Raw genomic sequence first — 25,534 nt, forward strand, 5'->3', positions numbered from 1 at the left:
AGCCCTGCAGCATGTATAGCACATATAGCAGGTCCTGGAAAAGGACACATTACACACTGAGCCCTGCAGCATGTATAACACATATAGCAGGTCCTGGAGAAGGACACATTACACACTGAGCCCTGCAGTAGGTATAGCACATATAGCAGGTCCTGGAGAAGGACACATTACACACTGAGCCCTGCAGCATGTATAGCACATATAGCAGGTCCTGGAGAAGGACACATTACACACTGAGCCCTGCAGCATGTATAGTACATATAGCAGGTCCTGGAGAAGGACACATTATACACTGAGCCCTGCAGCATGTATAACACATATAGCAGGTCCTGGAGAAGGACACATTACACACTGAGCCCTGCAGCATGTATAGCGCATATAGCAGGTGCTGGAGAAGGCCACATTACACACTGAGCCCTGCAGCATGTATAGCGCATATAGCAGGTGCTGGAGAAGGCCACATTACACACTGAGCCCTGCAGCATGTATAGCACATATAGCAGGTGCTGGAGAAGGACACATTACACACTGAGCCCTGCAGCATGTATAGCACATATAGCAGGTCCTGGAGAAGGACACATTACACACTGAGCCCTGCAGCATGTATAGCACATATAGCAGGTCCTGGAGAAGGACACATTACACACTGAGCCCTGCAGCATGTATAGCACATATAGCAGGTCCTGGAGAAGGACACAATACACACTGAGCCCTGCAGCATGTATAGCACATATAGCAGGTCCTGGAGAAGGACACAATACACACTGAGCCCTGCAGCATGTATAGCACATATAGCAGGTCCTGGAGAAGGACACATTACACACTGAGCCCTGCAGCATGTATAGCACATATAGCAGGTCCTGGAGAAGGACACATTACACACTGAGCCCTGCAGCATGTATAGTACATATAGCAGGTCCTGGAGAAGGACACAATACACACTGAGCCCTGCAGCATGTATAGCATATATAGCAGGTCCTGGAGAAGGAGACATTACACACTGAGCCCTCTGAGGGATTTCTGACAGACGACACCTCAGGCACTTTCTGCAGGGACTGGAAAAAGGCAACACAAATTTCTCCTTTGTAAGTTCAGATGAGCAAACTTAGTGGTTAAGCAGCCGACGTTGGTGGGGTCCTAGGTACAAATGCCATCCCCCTATGTGTGTTTGTGTGTGTATATGTGTATATATATATATATATATATATATTATATATATATAAAATATATATATATATATATATATACACACACACACACATATGACATAAACGATAAACATTGATAAGAATCTACCACGTACCACTCATTCACTATCTATACTCGCCCCACTACCTGCGCCAGCGACCCTCTCCCGATTATCGCTCAAAATTCGTTCAAACAATGGCATATGAGCGATAATCGTTCGGTGGAAACGCTACCATCATGCACTTTTCGCCTGAACAATGATTTTTAGGCGAGTTTAAACCTCATTGTTCAGACCACAGCCTGTTTTCTCCACAGGCGCAGGAAATTACATTGTATTCTTTCAGCAGCCCATGGGAGGACAATGGAGCTGATTGCACATCACAAAGCTCTACTACATCCATCCTAATCCCCACAAATAACACACACAGCTCTACTCCATCCATCCTGATCCATCACACACACAGCTCTTCTACATCCATTCTGATCCCTCACACACACAGCTCTTCTACATCCATTCTGATCCCTCACACATCACACACACAGCTCTACTACATCCATCCTGATCCCCACACATCACACACACAGTTCTACTCCATCCATCCTGATCCCTCTCACATCACACACACAGCTCAACTACATCCATCCTGATCCCCACACATCACACACAGTTCTACTCAATCCATTCTGATCCCTCACACATCACACACACAGCTCTACTACATCCATCCTGATCCCCACACATCAAAGGACAATGGAGCTGATTGCACATCACAAAGCTCTACTACATCCATCCTAATCCCCACAAATAACACACACAGCTCTACTCCATCCATCCTGATCCATCACACACACAGCTCTACTACATCCATCCTGATCCATCACACACACAGCTCTACTACATCCATCCTGATCCCCACACATCACACACACAGTTCTACTACATCCATCCTGATCCCCACACATTACACACACAGTTCTACTCAATCCATTCTGATCCCTCACACACACAGCTCTACTCCATCCATCCTGATCCCTCACACATCACACACACAGCTCTACTCCATCCATCCTGATCCCTCACACATCACACACACAGCTCTACTACATCCATCCTGATCCCCACACATCACACACACAGTTCTACTCAATCCATTCTGATCCCTCACACATCACACACACAGCTCTACTACATCCATCCTGATCCCCACACATCAAAGGACAATGGAGCTGATTGCACATCACAAAGCTCTACTACATTCATCCTAATCCCCACAAATAACACACATAGCACTACTCCATCCATCCTGATCCATCACACACACAGCTCTACTACATCCATTCTGATCCCTCACACATCACACACACAGCTCTACTCCATCCATCCTGATCACCACACATCACACACAGCTCTACTCCATCCATCCTGATCCCACACACATCACACACACACAGCTCTACTACATCCATCCTGATCCCCACACATCACACACAGTTCTACTCAATCCATCCTGATCCCTCACACATCACACACAGTTCTACTCAATCCATCCTGATCCCTCACACATCACACACACAGCTCTACTCCATCCATCCTGATCCCTCACACATCACACACACAGCTCTACTCCATCCATCCTGATCCCTCACACATCACACACACAGCTCTACTCCATCCATCCTGATCCCCACACATCACACACACAGCTCTACTCCATCCATCCTGATCCCTCTCACACATCACACACACAGCTCTACTCCATCCATCCTGATCCCACACACATCACACACACAGCTCTACTCCATCCATCCTGATCCCTCACACATCACACACAGTTCTACTCAATCCATCCTGATCCCTCACACATCACACACACAGCTCTACTCCATCCATCCTGATCCCTCACACATCACACACACAGCTCTACTCCATCCATCCTGATCCCTCACACATCACACACACAGCTCTACTCCATCCATCCTGATCCCTCACACATCACACACACAGCTCTACTCCATCCATCCTGATCCCTCACACATCACACACACAGCTCTACTCCATCCATCCTGATCCCTCTCACACATCACACACACAGCTCTACTCCATCCATCCTGATCCCTCTCACACATCACACACACAGCTCTACTCCATCCATCCTGATCCCACACACATCACACACACAGCTCTACTCCATCCATCCTGATCCATCACACATCACACACACAGCTCTACTCCATCCATCCTGATCCCTCACACATCACACACACAGCTCTACTCCATCCATCCTGATCCCACACACATCCCACACACAGCTCTACTCCATCCATCCTGATCCCACACACATCCCACACACAGCTCTACTCCATCCATCCTGATCCCCACACATCACACCCACAGCTCTACTACATCCATCCTAATCCCCACAAATAACACACACAACTCTACTACATCCATCCTGATCCCTCACACACACAGCTCTACTACATCCATTCTGATCCCTCACACATCACACACACAGCTCTACTACATCCATCCTGATCCCCACACATCACACACACAGTTCTACTACATCCATCCTGATCCCCACACATTACACACACAGTTCTACTCAATCCATTCTGATCACACACACATCACACACACAGTTCTACTCCATCCATCCTGATCCCTCACACATCACACACACAGCTCTACTCCTTCCATCCTGGTCCCTCACACATCACACACACAGCTCTACTCTATCCATCCTGATCCTACACACATCACACACACAGTTCTACTCCATCCATCCTGATCCCTCTCACATCACACACACAGCTCAACTACATCCATCCTGATCCCCACACATCACACACAGTTCTACTCAATCCATTCTGATCCCTCACACATCACACACACAGCTCTACTACATCCATCCTGATCCCCACACATCAAAGGACAATGGAGCTGATTGCACATCACAAAGCTCTACTACATCCATCCTAATCCCCACAAATAACACACACAGCTCTACTCCATCCATCCTGATCCATCACACACACAGCTCTACTACATCCATTCTGATCCCTCACACATCACACACACAGCTCTACTACATCCATCCTGATCCCCACACATCACACACACAGTTCTACTACATCCATCCTGATCCCCACACATTACACACACAGTTCTACTCAATCCATTCTGATCACACACACAGCTCTACTCCATCCATCCTGATCCCTCACACATCACACACACAGCTCTACTCCATCCATCCTGATCCCTCACACATCACACACACAGCTCTACTCCATCCATCCTGATCCCACACACATCACACACACAACTCTACTACATCCATCCTAATCCCCACAAATAACACACACAACTCTACTACATCCATCTTGATCCCCACACATCACACACACAATATTGTTAAGGACCTGTGATGATGTCAGTGTCATGTAATCAGGGGCAAAGCTCAGAGACCATGTGACTGATCACATGGCAGGGACATCATCAAAAGGTCCTGTTAGCACACAGCTGCTGTCAGGCTCTGCATGTAACAACCACTTGTCTATGAGTGAGATAGGACCTGCAATGATGTCACCAGCATGGTATTGGGGGCGGAGCATGTGAAGCACTCACAAACAAGTGGTAATTAATAGGTTGATAAGGGTTATATCTTATATCACATTATTAGCTAAGAGTTACAGCTTACATCTTACCAGGTACATCACTGAGAAGTTGACTCTGAACTAGCAACTGGGTAAGCCAAGTAGTGCTAAGAGAAAGTATCTTCCCCTGTAGACCGACAGCTATAATGCCTCCTCACCCCTTCACCAAAGATTTCCCTCACTTCTAGGGGTTTGACAGATATGACATGTTCTCATTCTATCTCCAAAGTGTTCAATTTGGCTTGAGAAAATGGGACCTTCTGTATTATTCTAATAAAGGTGACCACATGATCGCATTCTAAATTCTAAAGAGAAAGAAAGGTGCCAGCATATCTCTGTTTGAAGTGGAGATCAAACATATCATGAATGTTGATGCCGTTTTCTTGATATGCAAATGGATGGCCCATTTACATGGGACAATTATCATTTAAAATTTGTTCAATCAAATGAATTTGAGAAAGTATCATGCATTGTAAATGCACAAAAATCACTCACTATTCATTCACAGGTTTTTATCATTGCCTTTAAGTCAGCTTAAGGCTGGACACCCACTGGCGTTTTATTCTCTCTTGCTCTGCGCTCACAGTGCAAGAAAGATGCCAGGATGAGGCCAGGATATTGCCAGTCTTTTCAATGGGTCCAGCGGCAGCACCTCTAGCCCCATTGAAAAGATAAGGAGAATACCGTGGACTTCTGCCACAGCTGTCACAGCTGTTTTCTTCATCCCTGCAGGAATGAAGGAATCCTCTGCCACAGTTGTGACAGCTGTGGCAGAAGTGCAGCATGCTATCCCATTACTTTTAATGAGATCGGCGCTGCTGCCGGTCCCATTGAAAGCAGTGGTTTGTGGCAAACCCTGCAGTATGATTTTTGGGGAAGGGCTTGAAATATAAGCCCTTCCCTGAAAACCATCAAGTGGTAAAAAAAAGAAAAAAAAATTTACTCACCTCTCCGCCGCTCAGATGCGTCCTCCGCCTGGCTCCTCGACACTGCTGTCCAACATTTTCAGCAGGCGGGGATTTTTATCCCCGACTCCTGAAAGGGCTGTGCTGATTGGCTGAGCGCTCAGCCAATAACAGCTAGTGCTTAGCTAGTATACCGTAACATAAAATTGCCCAGCGTTTTTTGTTTTTTTTGCTCTCCAATGTAGGCCATGCGTGCCCTCGCAAGTTGGTTGCAGGGTTTAATGGGCGTGATCCAGAACCTATCTGGTCATATGGTGGCCCAGGAGCAGCAGGAGTTTGTGCATGTTTCTGAGAGGAGAGGAGCAAGTTTTTTGTTTTCCAGCATGCATGTATTTCCAGCTCCCCGGCGCTGGCACCCGAACCTTCAGTCTCGAGCGGGGGAGATACTCGCTAAAGGCAATGCTCGAGTCTCTACGTCAGGGGCAGCAGTGGGTAGAGGACTATTGTTCTAAATCTAGACAGTATGCAGGGAAACCTCTTGGAATGATGGCGCCCTTAAAGACGTGTTTTTGTTGGGGCTGTCAAGGATCTGCTCATTTCCCATCCCGCACCTGTAACACTCAATGATGCAATGGAATTGGCAGTCAAAGCTGAGAGGAGGCTAAGATCTAGAAAAGAGGAACGTCAGGCCCGCAAAGCTAGGGAATCCAGCAGACCTGCTCCCACTTCTCCCATGCCACCTTCTGGTGCCGAGCCTATGGAAATGGACTAGCTAATTCCCAAGGAACAGCAATGGTTCCGGATGGCTCAGCATCTGTCTCTATTGTGGGAAAGCCGGACATCGGGTAGCGACCTGTCCTCAGAAGCGGATGCAACATCAGCCTGAACCGACGGAAGAACTTCAGATTCTAGGCGACTGTCGGGAGGGTCGCCTAGGATCACAGGTACTCCCTAAGTTGTTGGTGCCTTGTCAGATTGGCTTCCGGAATTTTACTCTGTCCGGTCAGGCTTTAATTGATTTGGGTGCTGCCGCCAATTTGATCAATTTGAATTTTGTCAGACCTCTAACTGAATTCTCAGCATTAAAGATCCCCATACGCTTCATTAGTATTGATTCTACCCGTCTGTCTGCAAGTGTTGTGCAATGGAGGACTCCCATGTTACAGTACACTGTGGGTGTTCTCCATTCAGAGAATTTGTCGTTCCTTATAATGGAAAGGATGTCTGTTGATGTAGTGCTTGGTATGCCCTGGTTGGCACTGCACAATCCCCGATTTGATTGGTCCACTCGGGAATTGACACATTGGGGGTTGTCCTGTCATAGTCATTTAACTGCTATACCTATGTGTTCAGCAGATGCCGTACTTATTCCATAGTATTGTCCGATTTTCATGACGTATTTTCCAAGAACCTGTCTGAGACTTTGCCTCCCCATAGGGAGTGGGACTGTGGCATTGATTTGATCCCCGAGAGTCCCATCCCTACGAGAGCCATTTTCTATTTGTCGGGACATGAGAACGAAGTCCTTAAGTCTTATATCTCAGAGTCTCTGGACAAACAACATATCAGGCTGTCTAGGTTCCCTGCTGGGGCCGGTCTCTCCTTTGTAGAGAAGAAGGATGGGACTTTGAGGCCTTGTGTGGATTATCGGGCTTTGAATAAAATTACACTGAAGAACCAGAGCTCCTTGCCCCTGATTCCTGACTTATTGAATCAGGTGGTAGGGGCCCACTGGTTTTCCAAATTGGAAATTTGCATCCGAGGGGGAGATGAGTGGAAGACCGCGTTCAACACCCTGTTAGGACATTTTGAATGTCTGGTCATGCCTTTCGGACTTTGTAATGCCCCCGCTGTGTTTTAGGGATTTATGAATGCGGTCTTCCACGACTTCCTGGGTGTATTGTTGGTCATATATCTCAATGACATTCTGGTGGACTCCCTAGACTGGGATTCACATATGCGGCACCTGAGGCTGGTTCTGACCCGTTTGCGTGAGTACCAACTTTTTGACAAGTTGGAGAAATGCAATTTTGGTACTAAACAAGTGTCTTTCCTGGGTTATGTGATTTTACCCATGGAGATTCAGATGGAGTCTGATAAAGTGGCAGCAATCTCCCAATTGGTCAGACCAGATAACCTGAAAGCCCTCCAGCGGTTTTTGGGTTTCGCAAATTTTTACCGTAAATTCATTAAGAATTATTCCGTTATTGTGCAGCTATATGCTAAGAGACTCACAGCTCGTCAAGCCAGGTGGGCATTGTTTTTCGGCAGGTTTAACTTCGTTGTTACATATATTCCAGGGGAAAAGAACGTGAGGGCAGACGCCCTCTCACGGAGTTTCGGTCTGCCAGAAAGTGAGACAGTGGCTCCCGAGAATATCTTGGCACCTGGGGTGGTGGTGGCAGCTGTAGAATCCGATCTCATTCCTCATCTGCAAAATTGTAAGCAGGATGCTCCCTTGGGGGCGCCGGAGGGCAGATGGTTTGTGCCATAGACCTTGCGTCTCAGGGTCATTAAAGAGACTCACTCATCTGCTCTCGCAGGTCATCTGGGGGTTCAGGGGACTCTGGATCTTTGTTCTAGACACTACTGGTGGCCAGGCATGCCTCGGGAGATCCCCGACTTTGATTAGGGATGCTCTGTCTGTGCACGCAGTAAAAGTCATCGTCGTCCGGAGGGTCCCCCTGAGACCGTTATCGGTGCCGTCTGGTCCGTGGTCGCATTTATCGGTAGTTTTTATCACCGATCTGCCCGAGACTCAGAAATACACCACGATCTTGGTTGTTGTGGACTGCTTCTTTAAAATGGCACATTTCGTGTCACTAAAGAAGCTTCCTTCTGCTATAGAATTTGCCAAGATTTTTGTAAAAGAAATCATTTGTCTACGTGGGGTTCCCAAGGACATTGTATCTGATCGCGGGGTTCACTTTGTTGTACAATTCTGGCAAGCCTTCTGTAGGAACCTGGGAACGTCGCTTTCCTTCTCGTCAGCATTCCACTCACAAACTAATGGTCAGACTGAGCGGAAGAACCAGGATATAGAGCAATTTTTACAGTTGTTTGCTAGCAAAAAGGCTCACCAGTGAGCAGAAAACCTGCCGCTGGCAGAGTTTGCACTGGACAACTATACTTGTTCCTCCACTGGGGTGTCGCCATTCTGTTGCATATATGGTCAGCATCCTCGCTTCCTTACAGCTATTTCTACTCCGTCTGCCTGTCTTGCAGCTGATGTCGCCACAGATGCGCTGCAGGGAGTATGGAAAGAAGTACAGAAGAATCTGGAAGCAACGGAGGCTCGTATGCACTTGGGTAGTGGGAGTAGTCTCTCGGTATCTGAACCATACAGGGTGGGACAGAAGGTATATTTGTCTTCTAGAAATCTCAAATTGAAGGTTCCGTCGTTGAAACTGGCACCACGTTACGTGGGTCCCTATGTCATCACGCGGGTAGTAAATCCACTCGCTTATGAACTTGATTTGCCAGCTACATGGAGGGTTCATAGGGTCTTTTACAAGTCATTATTGAAACCTTTTGTCCCTTCGGTGAGATCAGGGCAACCCAGGCTGGTGTATCAAGGGCAGCATACCGTAACATCTCCATTTTGTTAACATAGCGGCCATTTAGTACTAAACGGCTGCTATTTACACTGAAATCTCACAGTTCGCTCATCAGCTCATTCATGCAGCGTAAACGATGGACGATGAGCGAACTGTGAGAGTTCAGTGTAAATAGCAGCCGTTGAGTACTGAACGGCCGCTATGTTTACTGAACGGAGAGGGGCAGAGGAGAGCGCGGAGAGAAATCTCCTACAGCTTCCTCACTCTGAGCCAGCGATATTAGCTCCCATGCAAAAGCATAGGAGCAAGTATGTGCAGAAACGAGGGTCGGGCGTCGTTTGCCCGACATTCGTCCTGTCTAAATGGGACTTTAGACACAAACGTATTTACTTGGCTCTTTGTCCAGAACAATGATGGTTCAGTACATTCTGGTCAAAGACTCAAAATTGTCATTAAAATGGCTAAATAAATTCTAAATAATCATACATCCAGTATTTTCCTAACACCAGCCTAGTCACCAAACCTGAACATCATCAAGAACAAGAGCCAGGACACATTTTCCCGACCAGCATCGCTGCCGAGGCTTGAACTGTTATTGCATAACAAATGGTCTAATATCCCATGAAAGACAATTCATCGCGTGCGTGAGTGCCATCTAAATAATACAACACCTGGCAGCAATAGCCAAGCTTTCCCAAGCATACAGTTGGAAGATGGCTCAAGTGTTCAGGACCTAATGGATCGTAGATCTGATTATTCCTTAAGGAGAAATTATTTGTTCACTTCATGTGGTGCAGTGTGTTAGGCCAGCAGAATGCAGTCCTAAGCTCTCACTCACAACCTGAAGGTTGCGGGTTTAATCATGGTTCAGGTTGACTTGAAAAATGAGTACCCAGCTTGCTGGGGGTAGTAATACCTGAAAAGTACAGCAGAATAAGTTGTCACTATACAAATAGCAAGTCCCTTCCCTTCTCATGTTGTAATAGAACAGGAGCAATTATCACTGAGATGACCTCTGTGCATCATTCCGTGTAAAAGGGTCTACTGTGCAAAATCTGTCTGTATCTGTAGTCCCCTCCCACACCTTGCCATACATTCTATCCATCACAACACCTATATGTTCTAGGACCCTTTTCTAGAAGCCCAAAATAACCAAATTCCTTTTGTGTCAACGCATTCCAAGTGCCAAGGCAATTTTAGAACCAAGCTCTATGAACGTTCTTTTAGTCATCATTGATCCATTGGAAACATAATACATTTTGATTACTTTTCATGCCATTTGTTTTGGAGGCGTGATTAATAAAATCTGCAATTCTGACATTTTGTAAATTATTGTTTATGGCGTGTACTGTGATATTAAAGTTTTACAATAATGAATTTAATGCCATAACGTTTCCACATTCTGAACATGAAAATGGCTTAGTCCCATGTGGATTCTCTGATGTCTGACCAGATCTGATTTCAAGGTAAACCATTTCCCACATTCAGGACCTGAAACTTACTCTGCCCCTGCGTGAGCCCTTTAACGTCTAAAAAATATCATTGCTGGGTAAAATACTTTCCACATTCTGAAGATAAATATATGACTTCTCTTCTGCGTGACTTCTCTCGTGTAGAACAAGGCTTGATTCCAGAGTAAAACATTTCCCACATTGACAACACGAAAACGTCTTCAAGTGAGACCTCTGATGATCCACAAGACCTGATTTCCGAATAAAACATTTTCCACATTCTGAACATGAAAATGGCTTCTCTCCTGTGTGAATTCTCTGATGTCTAACAAGATGTGATTTTGCAGCAAAACATCTTCCACATTCTGAGCATGAAAATGGTTTCTCCCCTGTGTGAGTTTTCTGATGTCTTACAAGGCGGTCTTTTACGGTAAAGCATTTCCCACAGTTGGGACATGAATATGGTTTCTCTCCTGTGTGAGTACTCTGATGTCTAACAAGATGTGATTTCAATGTAAAACATTTCCCACATTCTGAACATGAAAACGGCTTCACTCCTGTGTGAATTCTTTGATGTCTAACAAGACATGAATTTGAAGCAAACCATCTTCCACATTCTGAGCATGAAAATGGTCTGTCTCCTGTGAGAGTTCTCTGATGTCTAACAAGATCCTCTTTAATTTTAAAACATTTCCCACAATCTGTACATGCATATGGCTTCTTCTCCGTGTGAGTTCTCTGATGTCTAACAAGATGTGAGTTCATTGTAAAACATTTTCTACACTCAGGACATGAATATGGCTTCTCCCCTGTGTGAGTTCTCTGGTGTCTAACAAGATGTGATTTCATTGTAAAACATTTCTCACATTCAGAACATGAATATGGCTTCTCCCCTGTGTGAATTCTCAAGTGTCTAAGAAGACGTGATTTCATCGGAAAACATTTCCCACATTCTGAACATGAATATGGCTTCTCTTCTGTGTGAATTATTCGATGCGCATCAAGACTTGATTTCAGAGAAAAACATTGAGCACATTCTGAACAAGAAAATGGCTTCGCCCCTGTGTGGCATCGCTCACGTGGAACAGGATCTGATTTATCTATAAAACATCTTCCACTTTCTGAAAATAAAAATGTCTTCTCCTCTGTTGGAGCTTTTTGATATTCAACATCACTGCGGTGACTTTTATCTGACTCAGTAGCCTGTGATGTATCAGAAGACAGGGCCTGTGTAGAAGCATCAGATGATAGTTCTTTGCTGTAAAGGGCTGAGGGTTTATCTGGGATAAGAGTGGGGTCTAATAACTTAGTTTGTGCAATATTGCAGTCTTCTGCTTTAAGATCTGAAGTCATCAGATGTTCTACTAAGCTCCTTGTACCGGCATCTGCCAAAAATAAATGCATTTTTGTTATTCTTGAATAGAAGAAAATATATATTTGATATTTTATAATATTTGTTTATAAGATTACTATACAAAATTTGAAGGCTTGAAGCAAAGTTCAATAAGTAACCCATTCTGTAACTTATATGTACATCACAAAGGTGCAGGGTGAATATGAAATGTGCTCAGGAGACACGCCCGCTGCGTACCCAGTAGGTGTTGGTTGTTTGAAGCAGATGACACCTGCTAGCTCTAATCACAGGTGTTTGACAGATAAAGTACCTTTACATGGGGCAATAATCGCCCAACTTATCACTGGTATAAGAGTAATCTAGCAGTTGTTTCTGCACATTATCCCTCAGAGTTAATAAAATTCACTTGACTTCTGAACATTATCCTCCAAGGTAATATGGTCCACTTAAAAAAAAACTCATGACAATGGTGAATTAGGTGATCGTGACGCCAGTGCCTGGAGCAGAAGCACTTGGTAGTGAAATAAGGCGAACACATGTATGTAAGTAAACGACAGGCACACCATTTGCTTTCAAGCATGTGGTGTCTGCATTAATATTAAGCACGGGAAATTGCATATACAACTTGCATACATACAGTTTAACACTATATACACTGATAAACTTTGAGGAGGCAGCATCTGAGCTAAGGGAGAACTATAGAGAGATAACTTATGAGAAAATACTGCTTTCTTCCGACTAACAGTAAATTGCCCACCATGAGACACTGCGCTCAAGTTTTCTCTAGCACAAATTACCTATTAAGATTCTCTATTGCTTGTGTGAAGCTTTGTGTCTGTCTTGCTGTCCAGTAGAAAGCAGAGCTGGCTTAACCCCTTCCTGCTCCAGGATGTACATTGACGTCCTGGAGCATCGGGGTATGTATGCAGAGAGGTCACAGGGGGACCTGCGTCAGCTGTTTATTACAGTGTTTGTAGCCCCTTAGACCACTTTCACATAACGAAGAAAATCGCAGGGCTCGTACACATGAGCAATTTTTTTTCCTGCATCGTGGGAAAATATTGTGGCATATCTTATCTTTGGGGATTCCCTTGAAATGCTTTGCATCGCCCATTGTTTTCAATGGGGCCAGTACAGCATCACACAGCATACGAGGTACATGTGAGAGCAATGCAAGGTTTAACAACTCTCTCCGATCCTTTGCCATGGCTCTGAAGTGACGTGAGGTGGTTTTAACACAAAAACGCCTCGCATTGTACGTTGGCGAGTGTGACATTGGGCTGAGTTTCATGACCCAATATCACACTCGCTCATTTGAAATTAGCTTTAGGGAGCCCGCAGCAGAATCTGACTCTACCCTGGCCAGCGACCGCTTGTTCCTGTCTTCATTCTTTTTTTTCTGTACTATGGATGGTCCGGACGGCGCACCGTTGGACATGCGCAGTATGAATTTTTAAAAATTTTATTTGCCCCGTAACGATGCTGGGCAATGACACAGGCTCTGCGAACTTTCCAAAATGTCAATTGCGGAAGGGCCGTGGGTCGGACGGCTTTCATTGATTTCAATGAAAGCCATCCGTGCAGAGCCCGCATGAAAATGGAGCATGCTGCGATTTTTTTCTCCGTGAGTAAAAATCGCAATTGATTACCACTCATGTGCAGGAAGCATTTGTTCTCAATAGGATGTAACAACTGCCATTTGCTGCGAACGCTGACTACGGATTCTGCAATGGAAATCCACCCATGTGCAGGCAGCCTTAGGGTGTGTGTTCATGTTTTTTGTTGCATTTTTGAACCAGAATTAAAAAAATTAAAAATTAAAAAAAAAAAAACCCAAAAAAACAATCACATAAAAAACAACATACACTATTAAAAACCACATGTGGAACAATAGACAATACATTTGTTGTTGGTTTTTAAACTGCGTGCAGATTTTTTATGCATTTTTTAATTGTGTGCAAAGTGTGCAATCGTATACAGGGGAAACCCAGGTTATACCAGCAAGCACTATATCACTATATACAAGGAGATGTATAGCTTATACCAGCTGTACATATATAATTATATACAGGAGCTCTCCAGGTTACACCAGCATGCTCCATATCACTATATACATCTCCTGTATATAGTGAAATTGACAATACTGGTATAAGACCGGTTTCACATCTGCGTCCAAACCTCTGGCCGGAGATTCCGTCACAGATCAGGCTCAAAATACAGGAAGAAAAAGTGGTGCAAGCAGCGCTTTTTCTTCCATCCAAAAGCGGGACGGAAAGCGGACGGACCTCATTATAGTCAATGCAGTCCGTCCGATGCTGTTCGGTAGCATCAAGAGACAGAAATGTTCATCCATGGGGATTCCTCTTCCCTGCTTCTCAAACAGAACAGCAAAGTGGAATCCCCCAATGCAGGTGTGAAACAATCACTATTGGGTACTTTCTGTATAAAATCATGACTGTACAGATATCACTATATACAGAATATAGTTTATATCAAGTATGCTGATTCAAGCAGGGCCAGGTTATCCAAGCATGCTCCATATCACTATATACAGGATGCAGGACTTATACTGTGTTATCACAAAAATAAGCCCTGCCCTGAATTTTCTTAATTTTCGAGCAGTCTTGAAATATAAGATTTACCCCCAAAAAAAGCCCAAACTGCATTGCATAAAAAAAAAATATATATTACCTAGCAGGCTCAGTCCAGGTCCCTCCCACTGCTCACCATAGCGCTGCTGCGCTTCTTGCACTCTTTGGTTGCCGACAGAAGATCACTCCCTGGTTGCGGGATTCAGAAAACCAGCCTCCAGGAAGCAATGGCTCTGATTGGCTTATCAACACTCGCTGAACCAATCACTGCAGAGCTCGCTGAACCAACGCAACAGCTGTGATTCATTCTTAGACTGCTACATTGATTGGCTGGGCAGTGGTCGAAGAACCAATCACAGCCATTGCATTGTGGAGGCGGCAATTAAGAACTGGACAATCATTGTGGCTGCTCAGACAATTCATAAATGCCGCCTCCACAATGCAACGACTGTGATTGATTCTTTGACCGCTGCATTGATTGTCTGAGCCTCTTCTTTCCATGTAAGGACGTTACAATATATACATTTATGAGTCATAGTTCCCAGAGCAACAGTCTTATCAGATTCATAATCCACATCAGAATCGTACAACATTCCGGACAAAGCTTTAACCTTCCATGGAAGCGATCGCCTTTCTGATCGTCCTCTTGGATTATTTCTGTTATATCTATTAACAGCTACTCTGTGAAGCTTGGGGTTATTCAGCTGATGATGTTCTATGGACCTCGGGGGTAATTCAGCTGATGATGTTCTATGGACCTCGGGGGTAATTCAGCTGATGATGTTCTATGGACCTCGGGGGTAATTCAGCTGATGATGTTCTATGGACCTCGGGGGTAATTCAGCTGATGATGTTCTATGGACCTCGGGGGTAATTCAGCTGATGATGTTCTATGGACCTCGGGGGTAATTCAGCTGATGATATTCTATGGACCTCGGGGGTAATTCAGCTGATGATGTTCTATGGACCTCGGGGGTAATTCAGCTGATGATGTTCTATGGACCTCGGGGTTACTCAGCTGATGATGTTCCATGGACCTCGGGGTAATTCAGCTGATGATATTCTATGGACCTCGGGGGTAATTCAGCTGATGATGTTCCATGGACCTCGGGGGTAATTCAGCTGATGATGTTCTATGGTCCTCGGGGTTACTCAGCTGATGATGTTATATGGACCTCGGGGTTACTCAGCTGATGATGTTATATGAAACACGGGGTTATTCAGCTGATGATGTTATATGAAACACGGGGTTATTCAGCTGATGATGTTCTATGGACCTCGGGGTTATTCAGCTGATGATGTTCTATGGACCTCGGGGATAATTCAGCTGATGATGTTCCATGGACCTCGGGGGTAATTCAGCTGATGATGTTCCATGGACCTCGGGGTTATTCAGTTGATGTTCTATGAACCTCGGGGTTATTCAGCTGATGATGTTCTATGGACCTCGGGGGTAATTCAGCTGATGATGTTCTATGGACCTCGGGGGTAATTCAGCTGATGATGTTCTATGGACCTCGGGGGTAATTCAGCTGATGATGTTCTATGGACCTCGGGGGTAATTCAGCTGATGATGTTCTATGGACCTCGGGGGTAATTCAGCTGATGATATTCTATGGACCTCGGGGGTAATTCAGCTGATGATGTTCTATGGACCTCGGGGGTAATTCAGCTGATGATGTTCTATGGACCTCGGGGTTACTCAGCTGATGATGTTCCATGGACCTCGGGGTAATTCAGCTGATGATATTCTATGGACCTCGGGGGTAATTCAGCTGATGATGTTCCATGGACCTCGGGGGTAATTCAGCTGATGATGTTCTATGGACCTCGGGGTTATTCAGCTGATGATGTTCCATGGACCTCGGGGTTATTCAGCTGATGATGTTCCATGGACCTCGGGGTTATTCAGCTGATGATGTTCCATGGACCTCGGGGGTAATTCAGCTGATGATGTTCTATGGTCCTCGGGGTTACTCAGCTGATGATGTTATATGGACCTCGGGGTTACTCAGCTGATGATGTTATATGAAACACGGGGTTATTCAGCTGATGATGTTATATGAAACACGGGGTTATTCAGCTGATGATGTTCTATGGACCTCGGGGTTATTCAGCTGATGATGTTCTATGGACCTCGGGGATAATTCAGCTGATGATGTTCCATGGACCTCGGGGGTAATTCAGCTGATGATGTTCCATGGACCTCGGGGTTATTCAGTTGATGTTCTATGAACCTCGGGGTTATTCAGCTGATGATGTTCTATGAACCTCAGGGTTATTCAGTTGATGATGTTCTATGAACCTCGGGGTTAATCAGCTCATGATGTTCTATGGACCTCGGGGGTAATTAAGCTGATGATGTTCCATGGACCTCGGGGTTATTCAGTTGATGATGTTCTATGAACCTCGGGGTTATTCAGCTGATGATGTTCTATGAACCTCGGGGTTATTCATCTGATGATGTTCTATGAACCTCGGGGTTATTCAGCGGATGATGTTCTATGAACCTCGGGGTTATTCAGCGGATGATGTTCTATGAACCTCGGGGTTATTCAGCTGATGATGTTCTATGAACCTCAGGGTTATTCAGTTGATGATGTTCTATGAACCTCGGGGTTAATCAGCTCATGATGTTCTATGGACCTCGGGGGTAATTCAGCTGTTGATGTTCTATGGACCTCGGGGTTATTCAGCTGATGATGTTCTATGAACCTCGGGGTTATTCAGCTGATGATGTAACATGAACCTCGGGGTTATTCAGCTGATGATGTAACATGAACCTCGGGGTTATTCAGCTGATGATGTAACATGAACCTCGGGATTATTCAGCTGATGATGTTCCATGAACCTCGGGGTTATTCAGCTGATGATGTTCCATGAACCTCGGGGTTATTCAGCTGATGATGTTCTATGGACCTCGGGGTTATTCAGTTGATGATGTTCTATGGACCTCAGGGTTATTCAGCTCATGATGTTCTATGGACCTCGGGGGTAATTCAGCTGTTGATGTTCTATGGACCTCGGGGGTAATTCAGCTGTTGATGTTCTATGGACCTCGGGGTTACTCAGCTGATGATGTTCTATGGACCTCGGGGTTATTCAGCTGATGATGTTCTATGGACCTCGGGGTTATTCAGCTGATGATTTTCTATGGACCTCGGGGTTATTCAGCTGATGATGTTCCATGGACCTCGGGGTTACTCAGCTGATGATGTTATATGGACCTCGGGGTTACTCAGCTGATGATGTTATATGAAACACGGGGTTATTCAGCTGATGATGTTATATGAAACACGGGGTTATTCAGCTGATGATGTTCTATGGACCTCGGGGTTATTCAGCTGATGATGTTCTATGGACCTCGGGGATAATTCAGCTGATGATGTTCCATGGACCTCGGGGGTAATTCAGCTGATGATGTTCCATGGACCTCGGGGTTATTCAGTTGATGTTCTATGAACCTCGGGGTTATTCAGCTGATGATGTTCTATGAACCTCAGTGTTATTCAGTTGATGATGTTCTATGAACCTCGGGGTTAATCAGCTCATGATGTTCTATGGACCTCGGGGGTAATTCAGCTGATGATGTTCCATGGACCTCGGGGTTATTCAGTTGATGATGTTCTATGAACCTCGGGGTTATTCAGCTGATGATGTTCTATGAACCTCGGGGTTATTCAGCTGATGATGTTCTATGAACCTCGGGGTTATTCAGCTGATGATGTTCTATGAACCTCGGGGTTATTCAGCTGATGATGTTCTATGAACCTCGGGGTTATTCAGCTGATGATGTTCTATGAACCTCAGGGTTATTCAGTTGATGATGTTCTATGAACCTCGGGGTTAATCAGCTCATGATGTTCTATGGACCTCGGGGGTAATTCAGCTGTTGATGTTCTATGGACCTCGGGGTTATTCAGCTGATGATGTTCTATGAACCTCGGGGTTATTCAGCTGATGATGTACTATGAACCTCGGGGTTATTCAGCTGATGATGTTCCATGAACCTCGGGGTTATTCAGCTGATGATGTTCCATGAACCTCGCCGTTATTCAGCTGATGATGTTCCATGAACCTCGGGGTTATTCAGCTGATGATGTTCTATGGACCTCGGGGTTATTCAGTTGATGATGTTCTATGAACCTCGGGGTTATTCAGCTCATGATGTTCTATGGACCTCGGGGGTAATTCAGCTGTTGATGTTCTATGGACCTCGGGGGTAATTCAGCTGTTGATGTTCTATGGACCTCGGGGGTAATTCAGCTGTTGATGTTCTATGGACCTCGGGGTTACTCAGCTGATGATGTTCTATGGACCTCGGGGTTATTCAGCTGATGATGTTCTATGGACCTCGGGGTTATTCAGCTGATGATGTTCTATGGACCTCGGGGTTATTCAGCTGATGATGTTCTATGGACCTCGGGGTTATTCAGCTGATGATGTTCTATGGACCTCGGGGTTACTCAGCTGATGATGTTCCATGGACCTCGGGGTTATTCAGCTGATGATGTTCTATGGACCTCGGGGTTATTCAGCCGATGATGTTCTATGGACCTCGGGGTTATTCAGCCGATGATGTTCTATGGACCTCGGGGTTACTCAGCCGATGATGTTCTATGGACCTCGGGGTTACTCAGCCGATGATGTTCTATGGACCTCGGGGTTACTCAGCCGATGATGTTCTATGGACCTCGGGGTTACTCAGCCGATGATGTTCTATGGACCTCGGGGTTACTCAGCTGATGATGTTCTATGGACATTGGGGTTATTCAGCTGATGATGTTCTATGGACCTCGGGGTCATTCAGCTGATGATGTTCTATGGACATTGGGGTTATTCAGCTGATGATGTTCTATGGACCTCGGGGTTATTCAGCTGATGATGTTCTATGGACCTCGGGGTTATTCAGCTGATGATGTTCTATGGACCTCGGGGTTATTCAGCTGATGATGTTCTATGGACCTCGGGGTTACTCAGGTGATGATGTTCTATGGACATTGGGGTTATTCAGCTGATGATGTTCTATGGACCTCGGGGTTACTCAGCTGATGATGTTCTATGGACCTCGGGGTTATTCAGCTGATGATGCTCTGTGGACCTCGGGGTTATTCAGATGATGATGTTCTGTGGACCTCGGGGTTATTCAGATGATGATGTTCTAAGGACCTCGGGGTTATTATCTTGGTATTTAGCTGTTGCAGCTCTATGAACCTGGGGATTTGTTTGCTGGTAATCTGTCACTGCAGTGCGGTGAACTCCCTTATCTCTGTGTACTTAGTAGCGACTTCGTTAAGCCGTCTTCTTCTTCTTCTGATCCCATCAGTAAATCTAGCTCGGCGTTTTTAGTTGTTTTCTCAGAATTACAAGTACTTTCAAGCTGAGGAATGGGGAGTGCGTTCAACACAGCTTCATAAGGCAGGAAACATGGAAATGTCCGTTAAAACGTAGTCTATTTACGGGATCCCCTTCAACGCCGAACTTTCTCTACAACTCTCCATTGTGATAGGCTTCACACACTGACCTAAATATTTGCCTGGCTGCTACTAACTCACACAAACCCCCATAAGTTGAAAGCTGCACTGGGATTGGTTGCTTTAATACTGAGGTAGAATGAAAGCTGCACTGTGATTGGTTGCTATGCGCAGCAAAGACAGATTTTCTTTTAGACAACTTTCATAAGAGTGTGGTGCCGGCCTACTTTCTCATTGGCCCACCCTGTATTATCAGTCACACATATGTATGGAAATAAGATTTTGTTTAAAACCCTCTTATAGCCATCTTCTACTCATTCTGAAATGGCTGATAACAGGAAGCAACAGAGAACATTTAACAGGAGGAGATATTGGAGCACGTGGGGAATCATTGATAGATAATCAATAGATTATTTTTGCCGAGTCTCACATTAGAATTGAAAAAAAATCCTTTCCTAGGGGGTCTCTATGTTATACAAAGAAGCTGCTGGCCAATCATGTTTCTAACTTTAGTAGTTTCGCTCAGCGTTGATGAATCAGTCAGTCAGGACATTTCATTATATGTATAGATTACCTTGTGATGTGAGGGGCTGCTGATCCACCATCATGACCTCCTTGTACAGATCCTTGTGTCCTTCTAAATACTCCCACTCCTCCATGGAGAAATAGACGGAGACGTCCCGACACCTTATAGGAACCTGACAACACAATATACAGTCATCCTCCACAGCCCTCCTGTTACTGTATAATGCCCCCCATTCCCCGCAGTGTCACCTCTCCTGTCAGCAGCTCAGTCATCTTGAGGACATGTTCTAGGATCTTCTGCCCATTGAAGTCCTCATGTATCGGGTGGTGAGTTGAAGGCCCCGTTATTGGGCTCAGGGTTCTTCCATAACCTTCAGACACAAAGTTCTGCCAGCGCTCACTAGAGGTCTTCTTCACAGCTGTGTAATCCTGATGAGAGACGGACTAATAAATGGTGTTACATACATCTACAGAGTCCCTCACCTTCTCAGGCATGTCCATCTGTTATCATACAGAAGAATGAGGTCATGTGACGTCATCAGAATCTCTCACCTCTCCGGTAAGCTGATAGAGGATCTCTAGGGTGAGATGTAATAGACTCTCTGCCATCTCCTTCCTCTTCCCATCCATCCTTGGCAGGTTCATCAGAAAACCTCTCTCATATGGAAGATCCCAACAGACGATACCAGGATGCCGGAGCCTGAATGGGAAGAAGATGAACGGATGTAAAAACCACAAAAAATACCTTTTATGGGGATAATAATTAGAAACCTTTGTAGAAGGCTATCTGAACCATGCAGTGATTGAACTTGCAACCTTCAGGTCGTGAGTGGGAGCTTAGGACTGAATTTCTGCTGACTTAACACTCTGCGCCACACAACCTGCAGCGCTATTAGTTGGGGGAAGCACACAGAGGCCGCCATTACTTTGAGTAGACGCAGAGGGACTATTAGTACTTAGGAGAAATAAGCAGAGGGCCGGACATTACTTAGGAGGAAGACACACAGAGGGACGGACATTACTTAGGAGGAGGACACGCAGAGGGACGGACATTACTTAGGAGGAGGACACGCAGAGGGACGGACATTACTGGTGGCTACACATAGAGAGACCATTAGTACTTAGAAAGACAGACTACTACTACTTGGTGTAGATGTACAAAGGGACCGCTATCACCTAGGGGAGGCATCATTACTTCAGAGGAGCACAGAGGGACCGCTGCTACTTGTGGAAGATATATAGAGGGACCGCTGTTACTTAGGGGAGGCATCATTACTTCAGAGGAGCACAGAGGGACCGCTGCTACTTGTGGAAGATGTATAGAGGGACCGCTGTTACTTGTGGAAGATGTATAGAGGGACGGCTATTACTTAGGAGAAAACACCGATATAATTGGAGGCAATGCAGAGGAAACACTGGTAGTTGGTGGGGGAAGAAGAAACACAGGGGCCGCCGTTACTTGGGGAGCAGGGGACACAGAGGTGCCGATGTTACTTAGAAGGGGCTGCTGTTACTTAGAGGGGGATGCAGAGTGGCCGCTGTTACTTAGAGGGGGATGCAGAGGGGCCGCTGTTACTTGGAAGGGGGGGGGGCAGAGAGGGGCCGCTGTTACTTTGGAGGGGGGGCAGAGAGGGGCCGCTGTTACTTGGGGGAGACACGCAGAGGGGCCGCTGTTACTTAGGGGGGACGCACGGGGGCCCGCTGTTACTTAGGGGGGATGCACGGGGGCACGCTGTTACTTAGGGGGGACGCACGGGGGCCCGCTGTTACTTAGGGGGGACGCACGGGGGCCCGCTGTTACTTAGGGGGGACGCACGGGGGCCCGCTGTTACTTAGGGGGGGCGCAGGGGGAGGCGCTGTTACTTAGGGGGGGGTGGGACACAGAGGGGCCACTATCACCTTGTCAGGGGCACAAATAATGCTTATTACTTTGGGGTACAGAGGAGCCATTACTATGTAGAGGGGATTATTACTGTGTGGGGACTGAGTTGGGGGTTACACGTGTCTTGGGGCCCCTCATCTCATAGGACCCTAGTACAGACCCCCGCTCACTGCAGACACGCAGCATTAGCTACACGGCGCACATTACAGGAGCCGGACATCGTACTTCGGCTAGCCCCACACTGGTGACTACGATTTTGCCGTGAGATAATCTCGGCCACATCCTCTTTGTTCACATGATGTTTGAGGGTCAGTTATTTTAGAATACTTTTTTAATAATTTTTTTTTGCAAAAAAGTCATAAAGGACTTTCTAACGTTAAAAGCGCTTGTGTGCTGAGAAGTGATAAAAAGGAGGCTCAACAGGGAAACAGTGGAGATTAAAACCAAAAAAAATGTGCACATCACAGAAAGATAAGAGCGCGCCGCGATTTTGTGTTCTCGTAACATTGCATCAGTGGAAACATCGCAGATGGGAAGGAAACTATCCGGAATCATCGGCTTCATAAATCTTTTTTACTCACTCTAGCATCACACGATTTTATCTCCCGTGTGAAACCAGCCTTACCTGCAGCAGCCGTGTGCTTACAGGACCTGTGGTGATGTCATAGTCATGTGAGCGGTCACATGGGTAGGAGGGGAAAGGGTCACATGATCAGTTCAGCGCATACAAGACCTGTGGTGATGTCATGGTCATGTGAGGGTCACATGGGTGGGAGGAGGAGGGTCACATGATCAGCTCAGTGTATAAGCAGGACGCATGTTTACATCTTCATCAGCACTTCGGCCCTATTCACCAATCAGGTTGCTGGAATTGTGAATCAGAACCAATCAGGTTCCTGGAATTGCTGAATAGGGCCGAAGTGCTGATGAAGATGTTGCTATGCATCCAGGACTGTTGGGTGGAAGGAGGTGAAGTTTCTGTCTGCCGATCAGGACAGAGTTGTGTTTAGTATTACTTAACCCCTTAGTGACCATAGACTTCTTACATCCTGCTATGGTGGGCTTTAATCCTCAGGACAGTAGAAACACTCTGGCTCTGGGGATTTAAGCCCCGTGGGCTGCGGATGTGACAGCTCCATGCTGTCGGTTACCGGATGTAGCTGTCAACTTGGAGCTTTCATGGGGGCTGTGATTTCAGAAAAGTCAATCAAAAGTAAATAAAAGCTAAAAATTCAGCTGCCCTCATAGATCAGATCCATGAAGGCAGCTGAAAGTTCTGACCCCCGTCCTCTGCGATGTCCCACACGATCTAGAGAGCAGTGATCGTTTAACCCTTTCCAATCCACTGTCTTGACGTCCAAAGACATTCTGATTAAAGGTTGTACATCTCCGACATCGGTAGACGTCCGGCAGGGTATTCTTACTGTATACTACTGGCCGCTCTGTTGACGGGGGGGCCTCTCTGCCATGTCACATATTGCAGTACTGGCTCTAGCCAGCAGATGGTGCCATTGCATAATGGCAGAAAGAGAAAGCCCCTAGGAAACTCTGAATCCAAAATTGGATTGCAAAGGGTTAATGTTTCAAAAGTTTTCGTTTCATGTCCCCTAACGGATCATATCTGTGAGGGGAGATGAAATTATGTACATAAAGCCCCCAGATTTATCCATGGACCTTACCCCGGCTTCTGTGCACGCACCCGTCGCCAAAATGGTGGACACGCGCAAAAGCCACAGATTGCCTGGGTAATTTAAAATCTCCCTGCTCCTGACTTATAAACGTAGCCAAGAGCCTAGAGATATCACGGGTGTTGCGGTACACGGTTCTTTGTCATGTGATCGCCGCTATCCAATGGATAATGGCTATCATGTAAAAGTTAAAAAAAAGGTAAAGTTTCACCTCCGCTATGCAGCCAATCCGTGAGGTGAAATCACTTACCTAAGGCCTCCGGTGATGTCCCCCGGTGGAATCCTTATCTGTGGACCTTTCCCTAGCTTCGGCGCATGCACCTGTTGGACGCAAGCGCAGAAACTGGGAGAGCCTGGGAAATTTAAAATATCCTTGCTGCTGGCTACTAAAGGTGGCTGAGAGCCTGGAGCAGTGACCAAGGGCTGCGGTGAGCAGTTTCCCGTCGCGTGATCGTAGTTATCTAACGGATAATGGCGATCATGAAAAAGTTAAAAAACTGTTAAAGTGTAATACTGCTTTCGGTTTGGGCCCTGTTGTGCATATGGACATAAGATTAGGGCCACAATGAGTACATTTCTGAATTTCTGAATACAGGAAATATTTGAAAATATTTATTCATATGTGTGCTGTACAAAAAAAACTGTTTTTAAAATGACAAAATTGCCAAAAAAATGAAAATTGTAATTTTTTCCTTCTGGTTCACTTAGATTCATTCAAAAACTGTCGGGTCAAAATATGCAGTACACCCATAGATGAATTAGTTAAGGGATCTTTTTGGTTTGGGCCCCATTGTGCATGCAGACATACTATTAGAGCCACAATGGGTATGTTTTTCTTAACACAGGAAAAAGAGGTGTATCCATTTTGGGGTAGAAATCCTCATTTTCATGTGCACTATAGAAAAAAATCTAATCTTTAAAATGACATATTTGCAAAAATTTGAATTTTATTTTTCTCCTATAAATAGCATTAATGTCTGAAAAGAAACTATGGGGTCAAAATACTCATGACACCCCCTCCCCCCTCACCCCGGTGAATACATTAAAGGGGTTGTCCCGCGAAAGCAAGTGGGGTTATACACTTCTGTATGGCCATATTAATGCACTTTGTAATGTACATTGTGCATTAATTATGAGCCATACAGAAGTTATTCACTTACCTGTTCCGTTGCTAGCGTCCTCGTCTCCATGGTGCCGTCTAATTTCAGCGTCTAATCGCCCGATTAGACGCGCTTGCGCAGTCCGGTCTTCTCCCTGCT

The 25,534-nt window shown here is 45.6% G+C and overlaps 1 pseudogene; it reads right to left on the reverse strand.

Annotated features, from left to right (window-relative positions):
- LOC136620487 (zinc finger protein 585A-like) overlaps window positions 1-25,534 on the reverse strand; it is an 87,669-nt pseudogene that overhangs the window by 30,107 nt on the left and 32,028 nt on the right.

The sequence above is a fragment of the Eleutherodactylus coqui genome, chromosome 3, assembly GCF_035609145.1.
Source record: "Eleutherodactylus coqui strain aEleCoq1 chromosome 3, aEleCoq1.hap1, whole genome shotgun sequence".
NCBI classification, from domain to species: domain Eukaryota; kingdom Metazoa; phylum Chordata; class Amphibia; order Anura; family Eleutherodactylidae; genus Eleutherodactylus; species Eleutherodactylus coqui.